Below are 26,137 nucleotides of genomic sequence, written 5' to 3'. Positions count from 1 at the left end.
TGATATCAGGGTAATGCTGGCCTCATAAAGTTTGGAAGCATTATTTCCCTTCAGTTTTTTGATATAATTTGAGAAAGATAGGTATTAACTCTTCTTTAAATTATAGACTTCACTAGTGAAGCTGTGAATCCTGGTCCTGGACTTTTCTTTGTGAAGAATTTTTAAATTACTCAGTCAATTTCATTACTAGTAATCGGTCTGTTTAGATTTTCTATTTTTTTATGATTGCCTTAGAAGATTGAGTGTTTCTAGGAATTTATGCATTTCTTCTAGGTTTTCTAATTTATTGCCATATAATTGTTCATACTAGTCTCTTATCATCATCCTTCTTTATTTCTGTGGTATCAGCTGTAACACCTTTTTCATTTCTCTTTTTTCTGGATAAGACTTGCTAAAGATTTATCAATTTTGTTTATTTTTTTCCTCAAGGAATAAGTTCTTAGTTTCATTGATCCTTTCTACTTTTTTTAAGTCTCCATTTCTTCTTGCTCTGATCTTTATTATTCCCTTTCTTCTACTAACTTTGGGTTTTGTTTTTTCTTCTTTTTCTAGTTCCTTTAGATGCAAAGTTGTTTAATTGAAATTGTTCTCCTTTTTTTTTTTTTTTTTTTGAGGTAGGCCGGTATCACTATGAACTTTTCTCTTAGAACACCTTTTGCTGGGACCCAGAGATTTTAAAATGTTGTGTTTCCATTTTTGCTTGTCTCAAGGTATTTTTTGACTTCCTCTTTGATTTCTTTGTGGACGTATTGATTTTTTTAGTAGCATGTTGTTTAGTCTCCATGTGTTTGTGGATTATTTTCCACTTATTTTCTTGATGAGTGATTTCTAGTTTGATTCTAGTGATTGATGACTGTTGTTGTTAGAAAAATGCTTGAAATGATTTCAGTCTTCTTGAAGGTATCAAGACTTGTTTTGTGGCCTAACATGTCATCTATCCTGGAGAATGTTTCATGTGTACTTGAAAAGAAGTGTATTCTACAGTTTTGAGATGCATTGATTTTCTGTCTGCATGATCTACCCATTGATGTAAATGTGATATTAAAGTCCCCTACTATTTTTGTATTACTGTCAATTTCTCCCTTTACGTTTGTTAACATTTGCTTTATGTATTTAAGTGCTTCTATGTTAGGTGCGTAAACATTTACATATGTTATATCCTCTTGTTAAATTGACCCCTGTATCATTATATAATGCCCTTCATTGTCTTTCGTTTCAGTCCTTGTTTTAAAGTTTACTTTATCTGATACAAGTTTTTCTATCCCAGCTTTCATTTTGTTTCCATTTGCATGGAATATCTTTTCCCATCCTTTCCATTTCAACCTGTGGGTGTGTTTAGATCCAAAGTGAGTCTCTTGAGGACAGCATATAAATGTGTCTTGTTCTTTTCATCCATTCAGCCACCCTATGTCTGTTGATCGCAGCATTTAGTCCACTTATATTTAAAGTAATTATTGATATGTATTACGTATTTCCATTTTGTTAATTGTTTTTTGGTTGTTTTTGTAGTTCTTCTCTGTTCCTTATTCTCTTGTTCTCTTCCCTAGTAATTTTATGATTTTCTTTAGTGTTATGTTTAGATTTATTTCTCTTTGATTTTTGTGTATTTATTATAGGCTTTGGGCTTGTGGTTACCATGAAGTTCATATATAATGATCTATATATAAAGCCATCTGTTTTAGGTTGGTAGTCACTTAAGTTCATATGTATTTGAAAAGCACTACATTCTTATTCCCCCCTCTATATTTTATGTTGTTGATGTTATTTTTACATTTTTTATTTTGTGTATCCCTTAATTACTTATTGTAGTTATAGTTGATTTTACTACTTTTGTCTTTAGCCTTCATACTAGCTTTATAAGTGGTTGATCCACTGTCTTTACTATATGTTTGCCTTTGTCAATGAGATTTTTTTTCTTTCATATATTTCCTTATTTCTAGTTATGCCATTTTATTTCTGCTTACAGAAGCTCCTTTAACATTTCTTTTAAGCCTGGTTTAGTGGTGATGAACTCCTTTCATTTTTTCTTGTCTGGGAAACTCCTTACTTACCCTTCAATTCTGAATGATAACCTTGTTGGATAGAGTATTATTGGTTGTAAGTTTTTTCCTTTCAGCACTTTGAATATATCATGCCACTCTCTTCTGACATGAAAAGCTTCTGCTGAAAAATCAGCTGATAGTTTTATGGGCGTTTCCTTATATATAACTACTTGTATTTCTTTTGCTACTTTTAAAATTCTCTCTTTATCTTTTGACATTTTTTAGTATAATGTTTCTTGGTACAGATCTCTTTGGGTTTATCTTTTGGGGGATTCTCTGTGTTTCTTGTACCTGGGTATCTGTTTCCTTCCCCAGGTTAGGGAAGTTTTCAGCCATTACTTCTTCAAATAAGTTTTCTGCTCCTTTCTCTGTTTCATTTCCTTCTGGGAGCTCTTTACTGCAAATACTAATACATTTAATGTAGTCTCAGAGGTGCCTGAAACTATTCTCATTTTTTAAAATTCTTTTTTCTTTTTGCTGTTCCGATTGGGTGATTTCCACTACCCCATCTTTCAGATCACTGATCCATTCCTCTGTATCGTCCAATCTCCTATTGATTCTCTCTAATGTATTTTTCATTTAAGTTATTATATTCTTCAGATTTAATTGGTTCGTTCTTTTTATATATATATAAATTTATTTATTTATGGCTGCCTTGGGTCTTCATTGCTATGTGTGGGCTTTCTCTAGTTGCGGAGAGTGGGGGCTACTCCTCCTTGCGGTGCACAGGCTTCTCACTGTGGTGGCTTCTCTTGTTGCGAAGCATGGGCTCTAGGTGCGTGGGCTTCAGTAGTTGTGGCACACGGGCTCAGTAATTGTGGCACATGGGCTTAGTTGCTCCATGGTGTGTGGGATCTTCCCGGACCAGGGACTGAACCCATGTCCCCTGCATTGGCAGGTGGATTCTTAACCACTGCGCCACCAGGGAAGTCCCTAATTGGTTCTTTCTTATATTTTCTAACTCTTTGTTGAAGTTCTCAAATGTGTACATTCATTCTTCCCCCAAGTTCTGTAAGCATCTTTATAACCATTACTTTGAATTCTTTATCAGGTCAATCACTAATCTCCATATCATTATGGTCTTTTTCTGAGGTTTTGCCTTGTTCTTTCATTTGGAACATGTCTCTTTTTCCCCTCATTTTGCTTGCTTCTCTGTATTTGTTTCTATGCATGAGGTAAAACTGCTACCACTCTCTTTCTTGAAGGAATGGCTTTGTGTAGGTGATGATTCTTCTCATTCAACGCTGCTCTATCTCTTGATTGTTTCTTAAATCTTTGTGGTGGCCTATATTGCCTGATTCATTCTTGATATGCCTCTGATGTTGAAGGTATGCTGAGACATGTCAGTGTTCCAAGAGGAAGAATCTCATTTAGCAGCCAGTTTTGGGCTGATTAGATGCCAGATCCTCAGGCAGCAGCTTTTAGAGTATGCAGATAAATATAGTCCTGTAAGGCCATAATTGTAATTCTTGCTGGCTTCTGGACCAGATCTGAAGGTGTCCCCTGGATAACAACTGCAAAAATCTGGGCTTCTGATGAGTGTATTAGTTCCTTTCTGGGGAGGCTCATGAAGCTATAATAGGCCAAAGGGGTGCACATGGATGGTGTCTCCTGCTTACACTCCCTGGGAGCACCTCCTTTGCCTCTAGATGTGTGGAAAACCTGAAGCCTGTCCTTCAGGGTGAAGTTCCATGTCAAGTAAATAGGTCTTCTTCATGGGAAGACTGGGGCTGTGCTTCATTCTGCTGTGCATGCAGTGCTCTGAGGGTGGTAGCCTGGCAAGAACTCTGTTTCTGATTGTTACAGTCCCATGGAGCTCAGGAATTCCAGCCCCATTGGCCACCAGGGCCAGGAGATCAAGGGGTGTCCCCTCTGTGGACTGTGCATGCCTGCTGGCTTTAGCTAGGTGGCTGGAGAATGTAGGAGGCAGGGCTTGCTCTCTTGCTTCAGGAAGGCACCAGGAAAATGACTTGACTATGCGTGCCTGTGGGCTAAGCAATGCAGCATGAGAGTGCCTTCCCTGTGTGTCTGTTCGCTTTAGGCTGGGAGTGGGAGAATGCCATGACTGCTCATGCTTGCCAGCGCCAGCCAGGGGGAAGGGGAGAGTTGCAGCTGTCGGCACCCACAGACTTCAGCTAGGGAGCAGAAAAGTGCCACAACCATTCACACATGCCCCCCTGAGTGCTGCAACTGCCAAAGCCCTCTAGCTTCAGCAATGCAGCGCGATTGCTCGCCCCAATGTCAGAGCTTGCCTTCCTATGCTAGCAGGTTAGCTGGAGAGCATAACAGTGACATCTACCAGTGCCTCCATCTCCACCATCCTCTGCCCCTCCTGCCAATGCTTTCAGATTTGATAATGACTGTCCTTCACATGCAGTCTCGGCACTTTTTGAACTGCTGTCATTTCACTGGGTCTTGGGGCGAGTGAAACCGCGTGCAAGCCCTTTAAGAGGGGAGTCTCAGTTTCCTTTAGCACTTTGGAACCCTTAGGTGTCAGGACCTTGGTTTTCTAAGCCAGATGTTTTGGGGGCTCATCGCTTCAGTATTGATCTCAGGGGCCAGGGGAGCTGATGAGGGGTGAAAACCCCTTGCTCCTCCAGGAGCAGTGCTTGTCTAGTGAGATTTCTCTCTACTGTGTGCTGACACATGGGGATGGGAGGGGTTTTTAGTGAGAGCATTTCTCTGCCTCTCCTACCGATCTTGATGGTAGGGTGGTCCTTTTTTATCTTTTGTTGTGTAGCAGGTGTTTAGCTAATTCTCATGTTCATTTCAGAAGGAATTGATCTATAGGTAGCTATATATTTGTTGTGTCCATGGGAGAAGTTAAGTTCCTATACCACCATCTTGAACTTGCCCCTAAAACAAGTATCTTAATGGCATAACTAGTATGGTTTTACCATTAACAAATCACTCTCTCATGCACTATCTCATATAACAGTCCCCTCCTCACCTACCTCCTTAAGTTGCTGTGGAACTAAAACAGTTAATAGGTATAAAAAGCTTTTGAAACGTTAAAGAGGGCAGTAAAACGCATACAGTAATAATGGTTTCATAGTATAATTAGAAAATACTCCATAGAAGATCCATGTTTCCATTGTTTAAGCAGACAGTGTTCTCAAACCATTAACATAGACCTCCACTGGATTTTTTAGCTAGTGAGCAGTTAATTTGCATTGCTGAGTTCATAAGCCAGCCAGCCCTCTGTAACACACAAGGCAGAGCAGCCAATGGGGGAGAGCCTCATCAGCTCCAGGCCAAATGCAGCCTCTGATTGGCTCATTCCAAACAAGGACAGTTTGTAGCTGTTATTCCAAGAAACCCGCAGGATGAAGAATTTCTTTTCCTTTTACACTTCCCACTGGTGTAGTAAATAGTAACTTTTTGCCAACCATTCATAAACCGCTGTGCCACACACATCTAAAGTACCTATTTTGAGATATTCTAAGAAATATGCAATTTTTAAAACATCTCAGCTTTTTTCAAATCTCACTTTTCTCTGTAAGCTCATGATTTAAAAGCATTTTACATAATGAAAAAGGCATTTGAAAAGCACATAATTATGAGCAGTTTTTGAAAAAAAGGCATAAAAATGGAATTTGAAAAATTCTATTCTCAGGAAAGCAGCAATATATTTTTGCTTTAATTTGAAAACTTGAAGATCTAAAAAACAAAGTCTTTTAAACACACAGTGAAGCAGTCTTAGTAATCAGTGACAACTTTGGATGGCATTAAATGAGTTACTGGCATACTTTCTATTTTTTGCTATTTTTAATATCTTTTAAAATTAATAAATGTAAATTGTTACAATGAAGAAATCTATAGATAAGATTATTTAGTCAATTGCTATGTTCTGTTTAAAAAATAAATGACTTTGTATTTTTAAAATTTAATGATAATATGTAATGTATGTAATATAATAATTTTATAAATAGAATTCAGCACTTCACAGATACCAGAATATTATTGGTGAAAATTTATAAACTATATTATCAACTCCTAAGAACTTTCAATGGAGCCACTCAACTGGAATTTAGTGAGGACTTTAAAAAATGTTTGTTAAAGTCCCACTGTTGCTTTCAATGTATAAGTAATATAGAACAATAATAGTGAGAATATGTGAAAGAAATGCTCTGAATTTAAAGCACATAATGATTGACTCCTCTGCTTTGGCCCTTATTCAGCAGTAGGACACAGAAGTGCTTTTTTGAAAGCTTACAGATAATAAATGCTACTAGTAGAAGTCACCTTCATATTTAGAGCCAAAAGAACTATTCTATACCTCTAAGAGAGGTAGATACATTTAAATCTGAAGATTGTGCTAAACTTTCTAAAATAGGGGTGCTCTTACAAATACATAACAGGTTTAAGCATTACAAAACTTCATTTAATTGTAATCTGGGAAGTATTGTATTTTTCTTTCTTAATTTTCAACAGATAAGTAAAATACTGTTGAAAAGTCAACCAATTGAATATAAAAGATCTTTTTCTTACATAGAAAGAGAACAGAATGCACTTGGAATTGATGTTAAAATTAACTTACAGAAATTTTAAAAAGCTGATTTTAACTGATTAGTAGCTATATTATGAAATGAGTAGGAGACAAAAAGTATTGATTTCTAATAATAAATTCATGATTCCTTAAGGAAACTCAAACATTCTTTTCTTATTTTATACTTTTTCTGAGTATTTTAACAATTTCATATCTTTGATTAACATCTTATATTCAATTCAAGCTATTTTTCTCATTTCAAGACTCACTTATCAAAGTCCTCCTGTTAGAGGTCCAATGGTATCTAAAACTTATCATCAATCCATCAATATCCTTATGTCCATAAATGTAACCTTTTTCTACCCAAACCAGAAATCCTGGAGTTAACCTAAACTTCTCTTTCCATTTCTTGCCATATTCAGTAAAGCCATATTGATTTAGATCTCTCAAATCTATCCTATGCTTAGGCTCTCAGTTTCCCTTGCCTGAATTCCACAATAGCCTTGCAAACTCCCAGAGGAACTGACATGTAAGCTGAGTCCTATGATGACTTAGCAGCCGTCAGATGGAAGGATGTTGAGGAAACAGTCTCTCACTGAGAAAACACCTCCAAAGGTCTCTCTAAGCTGAGAAGGCAGCATATTCCATTAAAAAACTGAAAATAGTTCTGCATAGATGAAGCCAGGAGATTAAGGATGAACTGAGAAGAGTATATGCATCCCAAAAGGTTAGGAACATTATTGTTTTCACTATGAATATCCAATGCCTAGAGTAGTACTTGGCATTTAGTGGTCATTCAGTACACATTTGTTACATTAATGAAGAAACAAATGAATTCAAGAGCTAAAAGACTCTGAAGGGCTTTACAGGCTTTCTTAATATTTGGGTAGTCTTCAAAGGGCAATGGGAAACTGTTAAAAGGTCTTTAGCTGCAGAATGACATAATCAGATCTACCTCTTAGAAACATCGCTCTGGCTATTGTATGAAGGAAAGATAGAGGGAAGAAGCAAGATTCCATGGAAGGAGACTAATTAAGAGAACATTTTACTAGGCAGAGAAAGAGAGAGATGCTAGAGGCTTGAATTAGGAAGCTAAAATGAAGATGAGTATACGTAGATATTTGAGAGATGTAGAGGAGATTGGTCCCTAGGACTTAGAGATTAATGAAGTAACTGAAGCTGGGTAGTAGAAGAGAGGGAGGAAGCAAGGATGGATTTACAGCTTTGACAACTAGCTGAAAAGTTAATTGGAACATGGAACATGGGAGAAGAAAAAGGTTTGTTTTTAATTTGGTTTTTTTTTTCAAAGGTGTGCCTTACTGCACTAGGCAGAGATATATTAAATGTCATATGTCAAAAAGACATGTCTAGAAGGCAGATTTGGATATATGGTTCTGGCACTCAGGAAAGCAATGTCAGATACAAATATAGATTTAGGAGTTACTGTTAAAGATGGAATCAAGGGGGTGAGCGAGACTCCAGAAAAAGAGTGTGGTGGGGGAAGCTATGTGCTATGAAAGTAATAGAAAGCATTAAAATAAGAGGCACAGTCAGTAAAGGATATCAAGAAAATGCCTAACTGTTGATTTTGCAACAAGCAGTTTGCAGTCTTGGTAAGAATAGTTTCAGTAGAGTTCTTCGTGTGGGAGCCAGATAGCAGTAAGCTGAAAAGTAAGTGGGAGGTGAGAAAGTGAGGAAATAATGCCTGTGAACAATTCCTTCAAAAAGTTTGCCTTTGTAACATTCCATGTGACAAAGTGAGAGAGTGGCATGGACATATATACACTACAAAACGTAAAATAGATAGCTAGTGGGAAGGAGCTGCATAGCACAGGGAGATCAGCTCGATGTTTTGTGACCACCTGGATGGGTGGGATAGGGAGGGTGGGAGGGAGGGAGACGCAAGAGGGAGGAGATATGGGAACATATGTATATGTATAACTGATTCACTTTGTTATAAAGCAGAAACTAACACACCATTGTAAAGCAATTATACTCCAATAAAGATGTAAAAAAAAAAAGTTTGCCTTTGAAAGGGAAGAGAGATAGAGCAGGTGGAGCTAGAAGAGAGTGTGAGATCCAGGGAGGACTAGATTTTATCGTAAAGATGCTGAAGGCTTAAGTATGTTTAAATAATAGCGACAAGGAACCAGTAGTCAGTCAGTGGTTGCAGATATGGGAGAGAAAAGTGGAGCTAGATAAAACTCTCTGGTTAGCCATGATGGATGGGGAACCAAAGGCCAAAAGAAAGCTTAGCTTTAGACAGAAAGGAAGGGGTGGGGGGCACCTCTCTACAAGAGGAAGAGGGAAGGAAGAAAGGCAGGGTGGAGGCAGGAAAGGTAGGACATGGCTTCTCTATTCCTTGTGAAGTCTCATGCTAAGGTTGGGGGGTGAGGCAAGAGAGGAGAAAGCTTGATGAAAGTGAGAAAAGTTTGAAACTGCTGTTGTGAGAATGGGAAAGGAAGGCGAGAGGGGATCTTAGTAAGTGCCTCCTGGCACTGCAACTCCATTGAGGTTGAGACCATAAATTTAATAGGACAAATTTGGGATATTGTGCCATTTTTATTTCCATGGTACTTATCAGCTTGGACATGGACAGGGGTAAGATATCCAGCTAGGTTTATCTAGAGTTGTGATTTTTTCACATAGGTGTGACAGAAGGGAAGTAGGACAAGATGCTGAAGATGATAATAATAGGGATATAGATTCAGCCTCCAAGCAAGGTACCAAGATTTTTTTTTTTGAGGGACAAATGAGAAATTGTGGAAAGGGAGCTTTGGGAGCTTGACTACTGGCCACTATACCAGGTTTCAAATACATTATTTCACTCATGAGCCATAGCAAACCTATTTTGTGAAATGCAATATTGTCTCCATTTTACAAATTAAAAAGTTGAAGATCTCAGAGAGGAGTTACATATCCATGGTAATCAACTAGGACCCAGTGGAACTAGGACTCAATCAAAATTATTATATAAAACTAACATCTAGCTGACCCCAAGGCCCAGATACTACATCTCAGTGAAAGTAGTGAGTAGAAAGACTCTTGTCCTGTAAAATTCTATCTTTAAAAATTAATGAACAAACAATTTGAGGATGCAAAGAAGAATTAGAACAACTAAAATGCATAGGTTCAGATTGAGGACATTATTAATTCCAAATGGGATATTATCAAACAATAATATTTGACGGCTGTGTAAAACCTTACAGAATCCAAAGAAGTTTCATAAATTTTATCTCAATAATCAAAACAATTTTATGAAGTAGGTATTTTATCATTTCTATTTTATGGTTTCCAAGAAGCTAAGGGATTTACACAGCTCACTAACTGACGGATTTTGCCTCTTCACTTGTGTTTGTGAAAGCTCCTGGAAAACACAAAATGATTACAGATAGGTTATTAGCAAGCTTATGCTCCATATATGAGTTTTATATAGTTAAAAGGTAGAATAAACCTTGATAATTTTTTATTATTTCAATTTTGAGACTATCAGGAAAACATATTCAATATTTGAATATGCTTTTTTGAACTCTTGGAGAGAAAACCTGCTTACTTCATACAAATCAGATGGGGTTATTACTGTAAAATAGTCCAACATCTCTCTCATGTGGAGATTTGGCTATTTTTCATTCTCTTTCGTTGTAGAGGTCACAACTCAAGATTCTTACAGCTTGTTTTCATTCCAAAAGCATCTGACATAAGCTTACCCACTCCTCTCAGACTCAGGACACTTCCACTGTCTTTTTACTGGGCAAAGAGAAATACAGAAGTCAGAAAATTGAGAAAAATAAAGATAGTAGTATAGGTCTAAGGAAAAGAATAGAATATCAAATATAAACCAGGAATGAAGGAGCTAGAAGGAAAACCAAGAGAGCTGCATGAGTGACCAACATATTACTCTTCCCACCATATACTTTGGCTTTGTCCACAATTTCTTTCCTTCCTTCCCTGTAGGTGGTCTTCTCACCCTACTCCCTTCCTTTTAAAGGAACATTTCTGGCTTCACTAGATCAATAGGTCTAGGCAGATTATTGTAATTCTATACCCTTCCTTAGATCCGAGACACTTCTGACATATGCTATTCTCTTAATGCCATTAAAATGGCTTAAACAGGTATGAAAATGAGGGTTGATTTTATTAATTGAATTTATAGGACAAATATGCTCTAAGAGAATCCTGATATTAGTATGTTGTTTTGAAACAGAAATTTGTTGTTGAGCTTTGGAAAGAAACAAAGATAGAGCATCTAAAGGTAATATTTTGTCACAAATGAGTCATTTCTTGGGTTTAGTGCCCAAATGAGAAACAGAAATTATGCCAAATGCAAAGTTGAAGAACTTGACAAATAATGAAGATAAAAACCAATAATGTTAAAAATCTAGTATCATGTCAACTCCTGGATTATATCTATGTAATTTGGGGGTAAGATTGTAGTCTTGATTTAAATAAGAAAGGGTGTTGGTGCCTACACATTGTAAGTTTGTATGTATTAGGAGTTGATGAAGAAGAAGAAGAAGAAGACGAAGAAGAAGATGAAGGAGAAGGGGAAGGAGAAGGAGAAGGGGAAGGGGAAGGGGAAGGGGAAGGGGAAGAGGAAGAAGGAGAAGGAGAAGGAGAAGGAGAAGGAGAAGGAGGAGGAGAAGGAGAAGAAGAAGAAGGAGAAGGAGAAGGAGAAGGAGAAGGAGAAGAAGAAGGAGAAGAAGGAGAAGAAGAAGGAGAAGAAGGAGAAGAAGAAGAAGAAGAAGAAGAAGAAGAAGAAGAAGAAGAAGAAGAAGAAGAAGAAGAAAAGGAAGAAGGAGAAGAAGAAGAAGAAGAAGGAGAAGAAGGAGGAGGAAGAGGAGGAAGAAGGAGAAGGAAAAAAGAGAAGGAGAGGAATGAAGGGAAGGAGAGGGAGAATACAGGGAGAACAAGATGGAGGAAGAGGAGGGAGGAAGGAGAGAAAGTGGAAGAGGGAAGAGAAGAGAAAGGAAAGAAATAAACAACAAAGAGCATGAAATAATTTCCATTTTTCTCAGTGAAGTAAGTTTGTTTGTTTACTTGATAGAGTCTTGGTTCCCATAGGGAGGAAAAGGCAGTCTGATTTACAGATGGTTGAAAAATACTAAACAAAATCACTACACTATATATCTCTTAGCCAGAAATTGGGGTCATCTCCATAATTTAAAATGCTTTCTCCATGTTTACATAACCACATGTGGCCTCTCTCATGGAAGCGCTCAGTGGTTTTGACAATGCAAACAGAGTTTTTTTGCTAAAGCCAAGTGCGTTTTCTCTTACAGACTGATGCTAAAATCTGGATTAGTAAAGTTTATTTCTTGTTCATTGAAGATGGTTCCATAACAAAACTCTTTCTACTTCACTGTAGAAATCAATGCTTTGGTAATAAAATTCTCTATAAAGGATAAATCAATACAATCAATAACATTTATTGTCTACTTTCAGGTATTTGATTCCTAAGTTACTGAGTTATTGACCTTTGCAATGATGCGAGTTTAAAGAAAAAAGAATGAATGCTTATTATTTCAAGCTTTAGAAGTAGATTTGAAATTTATTTTCAAAATCCCTTTCCATTTAAATCATCCCAGTCAGCTCTAACAAAAATGTCATTGATGTTGCCACTCACTTACCAAACTACATAATCTTTATCTACCAACCCAAAGATCCAGAATCTTCTCAAGGAGAAAAAGGTTAGAAAAACAATATTGATATAACATAGCTCTTTTTCTTTTACTTTATTCAAGTAAAATTTTCTTGAAACTCACATCACTCCAGGGCATCTGAGGGTCATTTAATCAACAAGTATATATTGTACCAGGCTCAGTACTAGATGAATAAAACAAAATCTCTGCTCTCAAGGACCTGTTTTGGTGGGACATGAGCAGACTTATTGGTGTGACAAGGAGGTAAGTACTAATCAAGGAATAGAATAATGAGGGAAAAATAATAGCACATATGGGATGCAGCAAAAGCAGGTCTAAGAGGGAAGTTTACAGCAATATAATCCTACCTCAAGAAACAAGAAAAGTCTCGGGCTTCCCTGGTGGCGCAGTGGTTGAGAGTCCACCTGCCAATGCAGGGGACATGGGTTCATGCCCCGCTCTGGGAAGATCCCACATGCTGTGGAGCGGCTGGGCCCATCAGCCATGGCTGCTGAGCCTGCGTGTCCAGAGCCTGTGCTCCACAAAGGGAGAGGCCACAACAGTGAGAGGCCCGCGTATCGCAAAAAATTTTGAAAAAAGAAACAAGAAAGATCTCAAATAAACAGTCTAACCTCTCACCTAAAGGAGCTAGAGAAAGAAGAACAAACAAAATTCAAAGTTAGTAGAAGGAAAGAAATCATAAAGATCAGGGCAGAAAGAAATGAAATAGAAACAAAGAAAACAATAGCAAAGATGAATGAAACTAAAAGCTGGTGCTCTGAGAAAAGCTCAAATCAATAAAATCAGAAATGAAAAAGGAGAAGTTACAATGGACACCACAGAAATACAAAGCATCGTAAGAGACTACTACAAGCAATTCTATGCCAATAAAATGAACAACCTGGAAGAAATGAACAAATTCTTAGAAAGGTATAGCCATCCAAGACTGAACCAGGAAGAAATATAAAATATGAACAGACCAATCACAAGTAATGAAATTGAAGCTGTGATTAAAAATCTTCCAACAAATGAAAGTCCAGGGCCAGATGGCTTCACAGATGAATTCTATCAAACATTGAGAGAAAAGCAAACACCCACCCTTCTCAAACTCTTCCAAAAAATTGCAGAGGAAGGAACACTCCCAAACTCAGTCTATAAAGCCACTATAACCTCGATACCAAAACCAGAAAAATATACTACAAAAAAAAGAAAATTGCAGACCAATATCACTGATGAATATAGATGCAAAAATCCTCAACAAAATACTAGCAAAGAGAATCCAACAACACATTAAAAGGATCATACACCATGATCAAGTGGGATTTATCCCAGGGATGCAAGGATTCTTCAATACACGCAAATCAATCAATGTGATACAACATATTAACAAATTGAAGAATAAAAACTATATGATCATCTCAATAGATACAGAAAAAGCTTTTGACAAAATTCAACACTGATTTATGATAAACACTCTCCAGAAAGTGGGCATAGAGGGAACCTACCTCAATATCATAAATGCCATATATGACAAACCCACACAAACATCATTCTCAATGGTGAAAAACTGAAAGCATTTCCTCTAAGATCAGGAAAAAGACAAGGATGTCCAGTCTCGCCACTATTATTCAACATAGTATTGGAAGTCCTAGCCACAGCAATCAGAGAAGAAAAAGAAATAAAAGGAATACAAATTGGAAAAGAAGAAGTAAATCTGTCACTGTTTGCAGATGACATGATACTATACATAGAGAATCTTAAACATGCCAACAGAAAACTACTAGAGCAAATCAATGAATTTGGTAAGGTTGCAGTATACAAAATCAATGCACAGAAATCTCTTGCATTCCAATACACCATCAACGAAAGATCAGAAAGAGAAATTAAGGAAACAATCCCATTCACCACTGCAACAGAAAGAATAAAATACCTGGGAATAAACCTACCTAAGTAGGTAAAATACCTGTACTCAGAAAATGATGAAAGAAATCTAAGATGACACAAACAGATGTAGAGATATACCATGTTCTTGGATTGGAAGAATCAATATTGTGAAAATGACTATACTACTCAAAGCAATCTACAGATTCAATTCAATCCCTACCAAATTACCAATGGCAGTTTTTACAGAACTAGAACAAAAAACCTTAAAATTTATATGGAGACACAAAAGACCCTGAATAGCCAAAGCAATCTTGAGGGAAAAAAACGGAGCTGGAGGAATCAGACTCCCTGACTTCAGACTATACTATAAAGCTACAGTAATCAAGACAATATGGTACTGGCACCAAAACAGACACATAGATCAATGGAACAAGATAGAAAGCCCAGAGATAAACCCATGTACCTATGCTCAATTAATCTATGATAAAGGAAGGAAGGATATGCAATGGAGAAAACACAGTCTCTTCAATAAGGGGTGCTGGGAAAACTGAACAGCTACATGTAAAAGAATGAACGTAGAACATGATCTAGTACCATAGACAAAAATAAACTCAAATTTAAGACCTAAATATAAGACTGGACACTATAAAACTCTTAGAGGAAAACACAGGAAGAACACTCTTTGACTTAAATCACAGCAAGATCTTTTTTGACCCACCTCCTAGAGTAATGGAAATAAAAAAATAAACAAATGGGACCTAATGAAACTCAAAAGCTTTTGCACAGCAAAGGAAACTATAAACAAGACGAAAAGACAACCCTCAGAATGGGAGAAAATATTTGCAATCAAATCAATGGACAAAGGATTAATCTCCAAAATATATAAACAGCTCATGCAGTTCAATATTAAAAAAAACAAACAACCTAATCAAAAAATATATAAACAGCTCATGCAGTTCAATATTAAAAAAAAACCAACCTAATCAAAAGACCTAAATAGACATCTCTCCAAAGAAGACATACAGATGGCCAAGAGGCACATGAAAAGCTGCTCAACATCACTAATTATTAGAGAAATGCAAATCAAAACTACAATGAGGTATCATCTCACACAGGTTAGAATGGGCATCATCAGAAAATCTACAAACAGCAAATGCTGGAAGGGTGTGGAGAAAAGGGAACCCTCTTGCACTGTTGGTGGAAATGTAAATTGATACAGCCACTATGGAAAACAGTCTGGAGTTTCCTTAAAAAACTAAAAATAGAATTACCATATGACCCAGCAACCCCACTACTGGGCATATACCCAGGGAAAACCATAATTCAAAAAGACACATGCACCCCAATGTCCAATGCAGCACTATTTACAATAGCCAGGTCATGGAAGCAACCTAAATGCCCATCGACAGACAAATGGATAAAGATGTGGTATATATATATATATATATACACACACACAATGGAGTATTAGTCAGCCAGAAAAAGGAACGAAATTGGGTCATTTGTAGAGACATGGATGGACATAGAGACTGTCATCCAAAGTGAAGTAAGTCAGAAAGAGAAAAACAAATATCGTATATTAACGCATATATGTGGAATCTAGAAAAATGGTACAAATGAACCAGTTTGCCAGGCAGAAATAGGGTCACAGATATAGAGACCAAACATATGGAAATGCGGGGAGGAAGTGGTGATGGGATGAATTGGGAGAGTGGGATTGATATATATACACTGATATGTACAAAATAGATAACTTATTAGAACCTTCTGTATAAAAAAAAAGATAAAATTTAAAAAAAAAGAAAAATAAGAACAAAGCCTTCAGAAAGGAGACAACCTTTGAAATGAGTCTTAAATGGTCAGTGTTCACTCAGGAATAAAAGAGGAGAAAGGAAGCCACTCATATTGGAGAGAACAAAGCATATTAAAAACTTTAGGAAAGATGTTCAGTATTCTAGCAATATTATTGGACCAGAGTACAGCTGCTAAAAGGGGACTGTGGAAGGTGATCCAAGGAAGGGAAGGGAAGGCTCCAACAAGAAAGGCCTTCTATGAGATGCCAAAGAGCTTGGACTCCAACCTATAGGCAATAGAGATGCCTTTATATTGGCCTTTAAGATCCTCCCAACCATGTAGAAGATAGATTGGAAGCAAACAAGGATGGAGGGAGAAAAAAATAGGAAATTTCAGAAAGCAACTAGTGACAGAGACCTGAGAGAATGCAGTGGCAGTGTGTTTAGAAAGGAAAGAACAAATATAAGGTATATTAAGGAGGCAGAAATACTGGGACTTGTTTATTAATTGATTTGTGGTTAGGGGCAAGATTAAGGAAAGTAGAATAACTTGAAGGTTTGTTATCTAGGCACTTGTTAGAGGATGATGTTAGTCACTGAGAAGGGGGAATGAAAGTAATGAATGGGTTTGGAATAAAGGTTGGAGGTCATGTAGGTTAGGCTTAGGATAGTTTGAGCTTGAAGGATAATGGGATCAAAGTAAAAATGCCCAATAAGCATTCAGATATGAGTTGGAAATAAGAAGAGGGATTCAGGAGAGAGGCAGAGATTAGAGAGTTATATACAAGTGGATTGTCACTGAAATTAAGGTTGTTCATGGAGTCCAGTAAGAGTATGAAGAAAAAGGGGCTAATGCTGAAATCCTTGGGAGAAAGAAAGCAGTTTAGTCCATAAGAGAAGAAAAATCCAGGAGAGAAAAGTAGAAAGATCGCAGTTTCAGAGGAGAAGGGAGGGGCTTGGTTCTAGATGGAAGAATTTTCCTTGACTAGAAAAATCTTATTCTGAGACACAAGAGAAAGATGGATGCAGATGTTTATGCATATGGTGGTGTGAGGTTCGGGCTGTAGGATGGCCTGTTTTGTTTCATGTAAGAGGCTATTCTTTTCTGAAAGTTATGAAATATGAATTGAATGGTAATGCTGACACAATAAAGATTTGGAACGGTTACTGTAAGAAGAGACAGGAAGCTTAACAATGAGATAGTAGTCTACTCCATGGAAATAAAAGTCCAGCTCACGTTGAAGAAAAAATATTTTTGAAGGCTACCTCTTGCATGCTTGCGTGACTTTCTTTGTGAAGGGAAAAGATTATGGTTATTTGATGCAGGAAATGGTAGTAAAAAAAGACAGCCAGGAAATTAGGAGTTTTGTGAGGAAATCATTGAAATATTATACTGATTCACAAAGTCTAAGCTGGTTTACAAAGACATGAGAAGCCATAATTGAGGAAAAATGAATGAAGGGATTAAGGTACTTGATGTCTCACTGAAGCCACAGAGCAAGTATTAAGGAAGGAAGGAAGGAGATTGGATGCTAGGTTAAAACAAGGTGTTAAGAAGTGGTTTTGATGTATTTAGAAGTAAAATAGTAAACTCTTTTAGAGTTCAAAAGATCTGTGAATCTTCAACTGACCCATATCCTTCTTTCAATTCCAGTTTCTCCCATTTTCCTAGATAAGTTTATTGTTCCTATGGACAACCACCCCAAATCCTATCTTCAGAGTTTTTGGTTTCTCCATCTTCAATAACATTCATTTCTTTCAATAGCCTTAATCTCATAAGAAATTAAGATGTGTGATTGAAATATAAATTAAAGTTATTGAAGATGAGCTTCTTGGAATGCTCACCTTTGGAACACTCCATCTCAGAACCCAGCTGCCATGGTGTAAGAATCCCAAGCCACATGAAGAGCTCACATGTACATGCACCAGAAGACAGCTAGCATCAACTGCCAGCCATGTAAGTGAGCCATCTTGTATGTCCAGCTCAGTCAAGACTTCAGATGATTGTAGCCTTAGCTGATATCTGACTGCAATTGCATGAGAGACATTTAGCAAGCACCACTGAACTCACCCAGTCAATCCACACAACCACGAGAGAAAACAAGTTGTTATTTTAAGCTGGTAAATTTTGTAGTAGTTCATTATGTGGTGACAGATAACCAAAACAATCTACTTCATATTCAATTCCTCTTACTGAATAAAGTTTTAGTAATTACTTAATATCAAGATTCTACTATGATGTATGGTTTTATATTTCCTATGTAATTCTTTATAGGATGATTTAAACTTCAAACAACACTTTTTCTAAATTAGACACCACAATGCATATTTATTAAAATGGATATAAAACAAGCCAGAAGAACAATGTGAAGAAAATTGTTGGTTATTCAAACCACTGCTAAAGAAAAAAGGCTTTAAAACTTAGCGTATAATTGGATTACAATAAATCAGGAAGGATCCTTTAGTATTTGCTTGGAATGACATATTATCCCTTTGGGAATAAAGTGTTTAATTAGTGTGGATTTCACTGTACTATTACACTAGACTTAAGAGGTAACTACACTGAAAAGGAATGTTCATATTTAAATTCACTTGTCAGCACCAGAATCATGAAAGTTTCAAGGAAATTATTCTAAGAGAATACTTGTCTCCTTTCAATACAATTTTTTTCTCATTCATATTAAGGGCATCTTAAATACACACACACACACACACACACACACACACACACACAGAATAAAAACCTGATTACAATTAGTATGTTTACATTATCAAAAAACAATTTTTAATAATAGCATATTTTGCATTTAAAGAAAAAACAGATAGATAAGCTAGCATGTAATATGCTAATGTTAGGTTGGTCTATAAAGGTTATACTTCTGTACAAATTAAGAAAAAATATTCATTTTAAATAATATTAATATTGAAATCATTGCCACTCAAATGACAAATGACACTTGAAACTCATTGTTGAAAGGTGACAGCTCATTAGTGAGTAGAGATTTGCAGAAAACTCAAAATTCACACAAACAAAACCAAATATTTCAGAATCTTTCTTCAAAGAATGCCTCTGAGAAATAGATTCATAGATCTCCTAACCTTGCTACATCAAATGTGCCCTCAGTTTAGTGCCCTAGTCTTTTGATATTATCAAGATGATACAGAGAGAATGAAATTAATAAATATTTTTCCCACTTTTTCAATCCAAGAGAGATGTATTTTATCATTTTTGTTTGAATATCAATAAATTCAATACTTAGATTTTTTTAACTTTAGTGGCAGTCTTTTTTACAAACTTTTTTTAGAATGACTACTGCACATTTGTAAAGAAATAGCTAAAGTAGAAGGACACACAATTACTCACAAAATGTATTGTGGGAATGCAGTTATTACTAACTCAAATGATGTGCATTCAAAATAACATTTCAACAGCATACAAATTACTCAAAGTAATAAAAAGTGTTGATGTGGTAGATTGATTTCACTCTTCATTTCATTGAAATGTTTTAAATGTTTTTTTTTCATTTCTTTGCCAAACTTTTCACCCTGCATCACTGAACAATCCTTCCTGTATCAAAGGGAAAATCAGTTTCATTTAACCCAAAATTATTATTAACCCAAATTACTCAAAGTAATAAAAAGTGTTGATGTGGTAGACTGATTTCACTCTTCATTTCATTGAAATGTTTTAAATGTTTTTTTTTCATTTCTTTGCCAAACTTTTCACCCTGCATCACTGAACAATCCTTCCTGTATCAAAGGGAAAATCAGTTTCATTTAACCCAAAATTATAGGAAAGCATTAGGACATTAGTAACCCATATGTGTGGCAGATAAATAGACTAACACCGTAGGCACACACACGTGTGCGTGCACACACACACACACACACACACAAAGCACTGGAGTTTGGATTTAATTTAGTATCTTTGAAAGTTGCTTTCAGTCATTACATAAATTACTGAGCAATTTTTCTGATGATTTCTAAAATAAAAGTTTGGTTTAATATATTCTCTTGCTTAATTTTTATACAAATACTATAAAATATTGGGTATATAGTACAAATAGACTATTTCTCTTTCTCCATTTACTCTATATTAGGCACTAGGACAAAATTGTTTATATTCTTTCTCTAATGGAAAATTGTTATGGTCATACCATGTCTGAAAAGACATGGAGGAATGTTAAATGCATATTACTAAGTGAAAGAAGCCAATCTGAAAAGGCTACAAATTCTCTGATTCCAACTATATGATATTCTGGAATATGTACAACTATGGAGACAGTAAAAAGATCAGTGGTTGCCAGAGTTTGGGATGGGGGTAGAGCAGAGCACAGAGGACTTTTAGGGCAGTGAATATACTCTGTATGATACCATAATGATGAATACATGTTATTACTCATTTGTTCAGACTCATAGAATGTATAACACCAAAAGTAAACCATAATGTAAACTTATTGACTTTGGGTGATTATGATGTGTCAGTGTAGGTTCATCAGCTGTAGCAAATCTACCACTCTGGTGAGGGATATTGATAATGGGGAGGCTGTGCATGTATAAGGGCAGGAGAATCTTTGAATTCTTTGCAGAAATCTTTGCAGAATCTTTGAAATCTTTGCAGCTGTCCCTCAGTTTTGCTGTGAACTTTAAACTACTATAAAAAATGAAGTTAATAATAAAAGAAAGATTTTAAAAGAAAACTGAAAGATGAAAATTAAAAAGTAATCATTTGAGAAATAAGTAAAGTTTATTCAAGAAAGCAAGAGGGTTCCAATATTAGGAAATCCTTTAATGTAATTCATCAAATCAAGATATATAAAGAAAAAATCATATACTCATCTGAATAGAGATGATATTTTTAGCAAAATGCATTTGACACACCAACTACTAATTTATGATTTTTAAAAAATAAGTAGTTTCCTTAAAGGCTGATGTGCATTTCAGCTTTAAATTAGCACCTCAATGAGGAAATTAGAAGCATTCATGAAAAGGGAACAAAAAAACCCTCCTATCTCTGTTACTATTTAACTATTTAATTGTATTGGATTTACTTGACAAAGCAGTTAGAAAAGAAACAACAATTAAAAGCATAAGATTTTTAAGAAGAAGAGGAAAACTATCTCCATTTGTCCATGGCATGATGAGATATCTAAAAACAACAAAAGCACCAATGGAAAAGCTGCCACAAGACTAGAAGAATAGAAAATTAGTGTAGAGAATTTAAGAGCCTTCATAGTTACAAAAAATAATTATTGTGCATAAATATAATGGAAGATCCCATTAATATATTGAAAATAAAAAATGAGATAACTAAGCATAAATTAAATACAATATTTAAAGCTTATATCAGGAAAAATATAAGATTCTCTCAAAGATGCAAAAGAACAACTTGAAAGATATACTATGCTCTTGAATAGAAAAATTCAACATCATAAAAAATGTCATTTATTTTCCGTAGGTAAAATTATAAATGTAAAGTGATCACAACAAAAAAATGTCATCAATTTTCTTAGAGAAGAAAAATTTATTACAAAGATTATATGATATAATAAACCAGTAGAAATTGCCAGAAAACCTCCCAAGTAAAAAGCAAAACACACAGGAGATGAAAAGAGAGTCTACCTATACCAAAATTTCAAACATATTGTAAAGCCACTAAAATAAAAATAGTGGTATTTGTACACGAATAGAAAGGTCAATGAAACAAAAAGAAGAATCAATAGACTTTTTACATACAAACACTTAGTAGACAACGAAGGCAGCATATCAATCAGTGGAGGAAAATAGGGACTTATTAATAACTCATGTGGTAACAATTGTATGGTTATATAAAAAATCAGCTTTATCTTACACCAAAACCAAGATAAATTCCAAATGGATCAGAGCTCTGAATTCAAATTTAGAACCATACAAATATTAGAAGAAAGCACAGGTAAATTACTTTATAACCAGCAAATATTCAAAAGCCAGAGCAAAATAAGAAATTATTGACAAATAATATAGCAAAAACCAAAAACAATGAAAAATATAAATAAAAATGGAAAAAAATATGTGTACTAAATTATAAAGGGATAATACCTTATTTATGAAAAACTACAAAACTTGGAATTAAAAGACCAATACTCCAATAGAAAAATGGAGAAATTATATAAAAACATGATTCACATGCAAAAATGCAAATTACTCTTAAACATATGAATAATGCCCACCTTCACTTAAAATTATAGAAAGCAAATTAAACTATAATGAAATACCATGTTTAACTATCCAATTGGTAAAAATCTAAAAGATTGAGAAAATGCTCTATAGAGGCAGTTCTTAGAAAATAAATGCTCTCATTCACTGTTACAGTAATACAAAATGATGCATTCCTATGTAGAAGAATTTGAAAATCTTTAGCTAATTTATCTATGTATTAGCCTTTGACTTTCAGATCTCACTTGTAGGTCCTGTCAAATATACAAAATATTCCATAAGCAAGGCTATTAGTTGTGGCATTAATTAAAGATCCATCAATAGGGAACTGGTTAAAAAATCTATTGTACATTCACTTGAAGCAGTACTATGCAGCTCTAAAGAAAAAAGATAAATGTCTATATCCTAGATAGATAGATGATAGATAGATAGATAGATAGATAGATAGATATAGACAGCTCTAGAATACATTTTAAGTGGAAAAGAGGACTAAATATTATTTATAGACTGACACTATGTGTGTAAGAAAAAGGGGGTTGTATATGTGTATGTATACACATATATATGTTTTTATTAAATTTTCAAAATAGATACCATGTAACAAAAAGCAATAAGATTTTGCTTATTCAGGGAGTAGGGGGAAAGGATTAATAGATCAGGGAAAGAAACATGACTATAGTGAATTTTTTCCTAGTTTGACTTGGAACTATGTAAATATTTTACATAATTTAAAATTCTACTTAAAAAAAATTAAATGCCTAAAACTGTAAAACATCCTAAAACAACAGCTGTGACTTCCAGTTAATTTTGGTTTATATACCAGCTAACAAACAGTGAACTATCTGTTTAGGTTTTCTGCACCCTCAGTTGTGATCATGCATATTTTCCACATGTACCTGTAAAACTTTCCTATTATGTGTTAGAAATGAAAGGCTTTTAAAAAAGAAAAATAACCATCATCATGTAAAGAGATCCCCTACCTCTAGAATCTCTGTTTTCCTTCATGTGACATTCATCTTGCGCAAAAATTGGTTTGATCATGTTGCTCTGTGACTCAAGAACCCACCTGTTTACAGAATAAAAAACTCCACCGATTGTGTGTTTCATGGGTCTCTTCCAACTGCTCAGCATCTTCCCAGATTCACTTCTCTGCCATTTACCCTTGCTGGTTTCCACTCCTTGTACAACAGCACCCTACCCCACAGATTCCACTTTGTATCCAGGATCACAGCTTTCTAACTCTGCCTTCCTCACCTCCATGACATCACAGGTCACTGGTCTATCAAAGCCCTTCTTCTCTCCTCCCAACCCATAACTTTTCCTTCAATGAAAAAACTCTTAATCCAACACAATCTGTTCTTCAAATGCTGTTATTACCTCCTATTACTTTTGAAGTTAATTCATTACTCAACATCTCTTAGCCCACACCAATATAATTTTCACTTTATTAGTACTAATTGGAATCTCTGTTTATATCTATATGTACTACTTCTTTCAGAGTAGAAGCTCCATCCGTGCAGAGAACTATTTCTGGTGTGTTCTTCAACAGCATCCAATCTACTGTGGGCTGAAGAGACTTACCCCAAGGTCACAGAAGTTCTGCTCTAGTGTGATAAAAGCCACATCTAAGCATTAATTAGCCAAGGGAATTTGGCTAACTCTACCATCTGGCTGTTCTAGGAAAGACTGCATAATATTCATGAATACATCTGTACACCAAAAATGCTATTGAAGCAAACTATATAATTAATAAGGAATTTATTTGAATGTGAATAGGAACACAATGACCCAGAGGATGAGAATGTCATGAATATTTTAAAGACGGTCACTTAGCTGTGCCAAACCTATGTGATTTGAATCCAATGGTGACGTAAGTTGGAGGTGGCATGTCAGTCTGAACACACAATTTCCTGGCGGGACTAAATTTTCATCACACATTCAGCAGATGATTCTTCTAATAATACACACTCAGAAATAGGTATGCCATGTTCTAAACGTCTCCACAGACACAAACATTTTGACAGGCTGTATCAAATACACTATTTGAAGGCTTTTACTAAGAAAAATGTCATCCTTATTGTGACACATAAAATCTGACATGCTATTACTAATAATTTCTATAGCTACTTGCATAATTCACTCTGTACAGTTGGTAGAATCTACCAGGGAGAAACAAGAGTTTCCCGAAAGACTTATCTCAACTAAAGGCAGAATTGAGGAGAGCACAAAATGAAATAGTTCATAAACAAGATGATTCTTCTTAGGGCACAAACAGTGCTGAGTCATTGAAGGAAAGAATATGAAGTGAAGAATTTGAAAAGAATGAAAAATATCAAAAGAAAAACAATAAGAGGTGTATTTTGAAGTTGGATTTCTATAACTTTAAAAGTTCAAGTAAACCATTTCCATATATTGAGCTTTACTTAAAAGCAATTACTAGATTAAGCATAATTTTGGCAAACTCTAGGCCCCAGGATAGCAGATAAACTTGAAATGGAAGAGGGGATTCTATGGTAAGACCAGAATGCCTTCCCCTCCATATCACCCTCACCACATCCTTAATCATATCTACTTCTAAACACACACTCGCACACAGAGCAGGGGCAGAGAGGAAGCAATTGGAGAAAATAGATGGAGCTTGTGAAAGAGGGAAAGGATAAGAGGGCCTTTAAGTCAGACTTGACTTTGGAAATTCAAAATGAACAGGATTGAAATAAAACTTTTAAGTTAAAAAAATTAAGAAATTGGGGGCTAATGGCAGAGTCGGGGATGGCTCATGCCAAGGAGTACTTCCCAGAACTTCTGCTGCCAGTGTCCTTGTCCTCACGGTGAGACAGAGCCACCTCCCACCTCTGCAGGAGACACTCCACAGTAACAGCCTGTGGAACAAAAACCATATTCACAGAAAGATAGACAAGATGAAAAGGCAGAGGGCTGGGTTTCCCTGGTGGCGCAGTGGTTGAGAGTCCGCCTGCCAATGCAGGGGACATGGGTTCATGCCCCGGTCCGGGAAGATCCCACAGGCCACGGAGTGGCTGGGCCCGTGAGCCATGGCCACTGAGCCTGCGTGTCTGGAGCCTGTGCTCCACAACGGGAGAGGCCACAACAGTGAGAGGCCCGCGTACCGCAAAAAAAAAAGAAAAGGCAGAGGGCTATGTACCAGATGAAGAAACAAGATAAAACTCCAGAAAAACAACTAAATTAAGTGGAGATAGACAACCTTCCAGAAAAAGAATTCAGAAAAATGATACTGAAGATGATCCAGGACCTCGGAAAAAGAATGGAGGCAAAGATCAAGAAGATGCAAGAAATGTTTAACAAAGACCTAGAAGAATTAAAGAACAAACAAACAGAGATGAACAATACAATAATTGAAATGAAAACTACACTAACAGGAATCAATAGCAGAAGAATTGAGGCAGAAGAACGGACAAGTGACCTGGAAGATAGAATGGTGGAATTCACTGCCACAGAAGAGAACAAAAGAAAAAAGAATGAAAAGACAGGAATACAGCTTAAGACACCTCTGGGACAACATTAAGCACAACAACATTTGCATTATAGGGGCCCCAGAAAGAGAAGAGAGAGAGAAAGGACCTGAGAAAATATTTGAAGAGATTATAGTTGAAAACTTCCCTAACATGGAAAAGGAAATAGCCACCCAAGTCCAGGAAGCACAGAGAGTCCCATACAGGAAAATCCCAAGGAGAAACACGCCAGGACACATAGCGATCAAACTGGCAAATATTAAAGACAAAGAAAAATCATTGAAAGCAGTAAGGGAAAAACGACAAATAACATACAATGGAACTCCCATAAGGTTAAAAGCTGATTTCTCAGGAGAAGCTCTACAAGCCAGAAGGGAGTGGCATGATATACTTAAAGTGATGAAAGGGAAGAACCAACAACCAAGATTACTCTACCCGGCAAGGATCTCATTCAGATTTGATGGGGAAATCAAAAGTTTTACAGACAAGCAAAAGCTAAGAGAACTCAGCACCACCAAACCAGCTCTACAACAAATGCTAAAGGAACTTCTCTAAGTGGGAAACACAAGAGAAGAAAAGGACCTACAAAAACAAACCCAAAACAATT

The sequence above is a fragment of the Leucopleurus acutus genome, assembly GCF_964270905.1.
Source record: "Leucopleurus acutus genome assembly, chromosome: 15".
Classification (NCBI taxonomy): domain Eukaryota; kingdom Metazoa; phylum Chordata; class Mammalia; order Artiodactyla; family Delphinidae; genus Leucopleurus; species Leucopleurus acutus.
Note: the sequence above shows the minus strand (reverse complement) of the source record.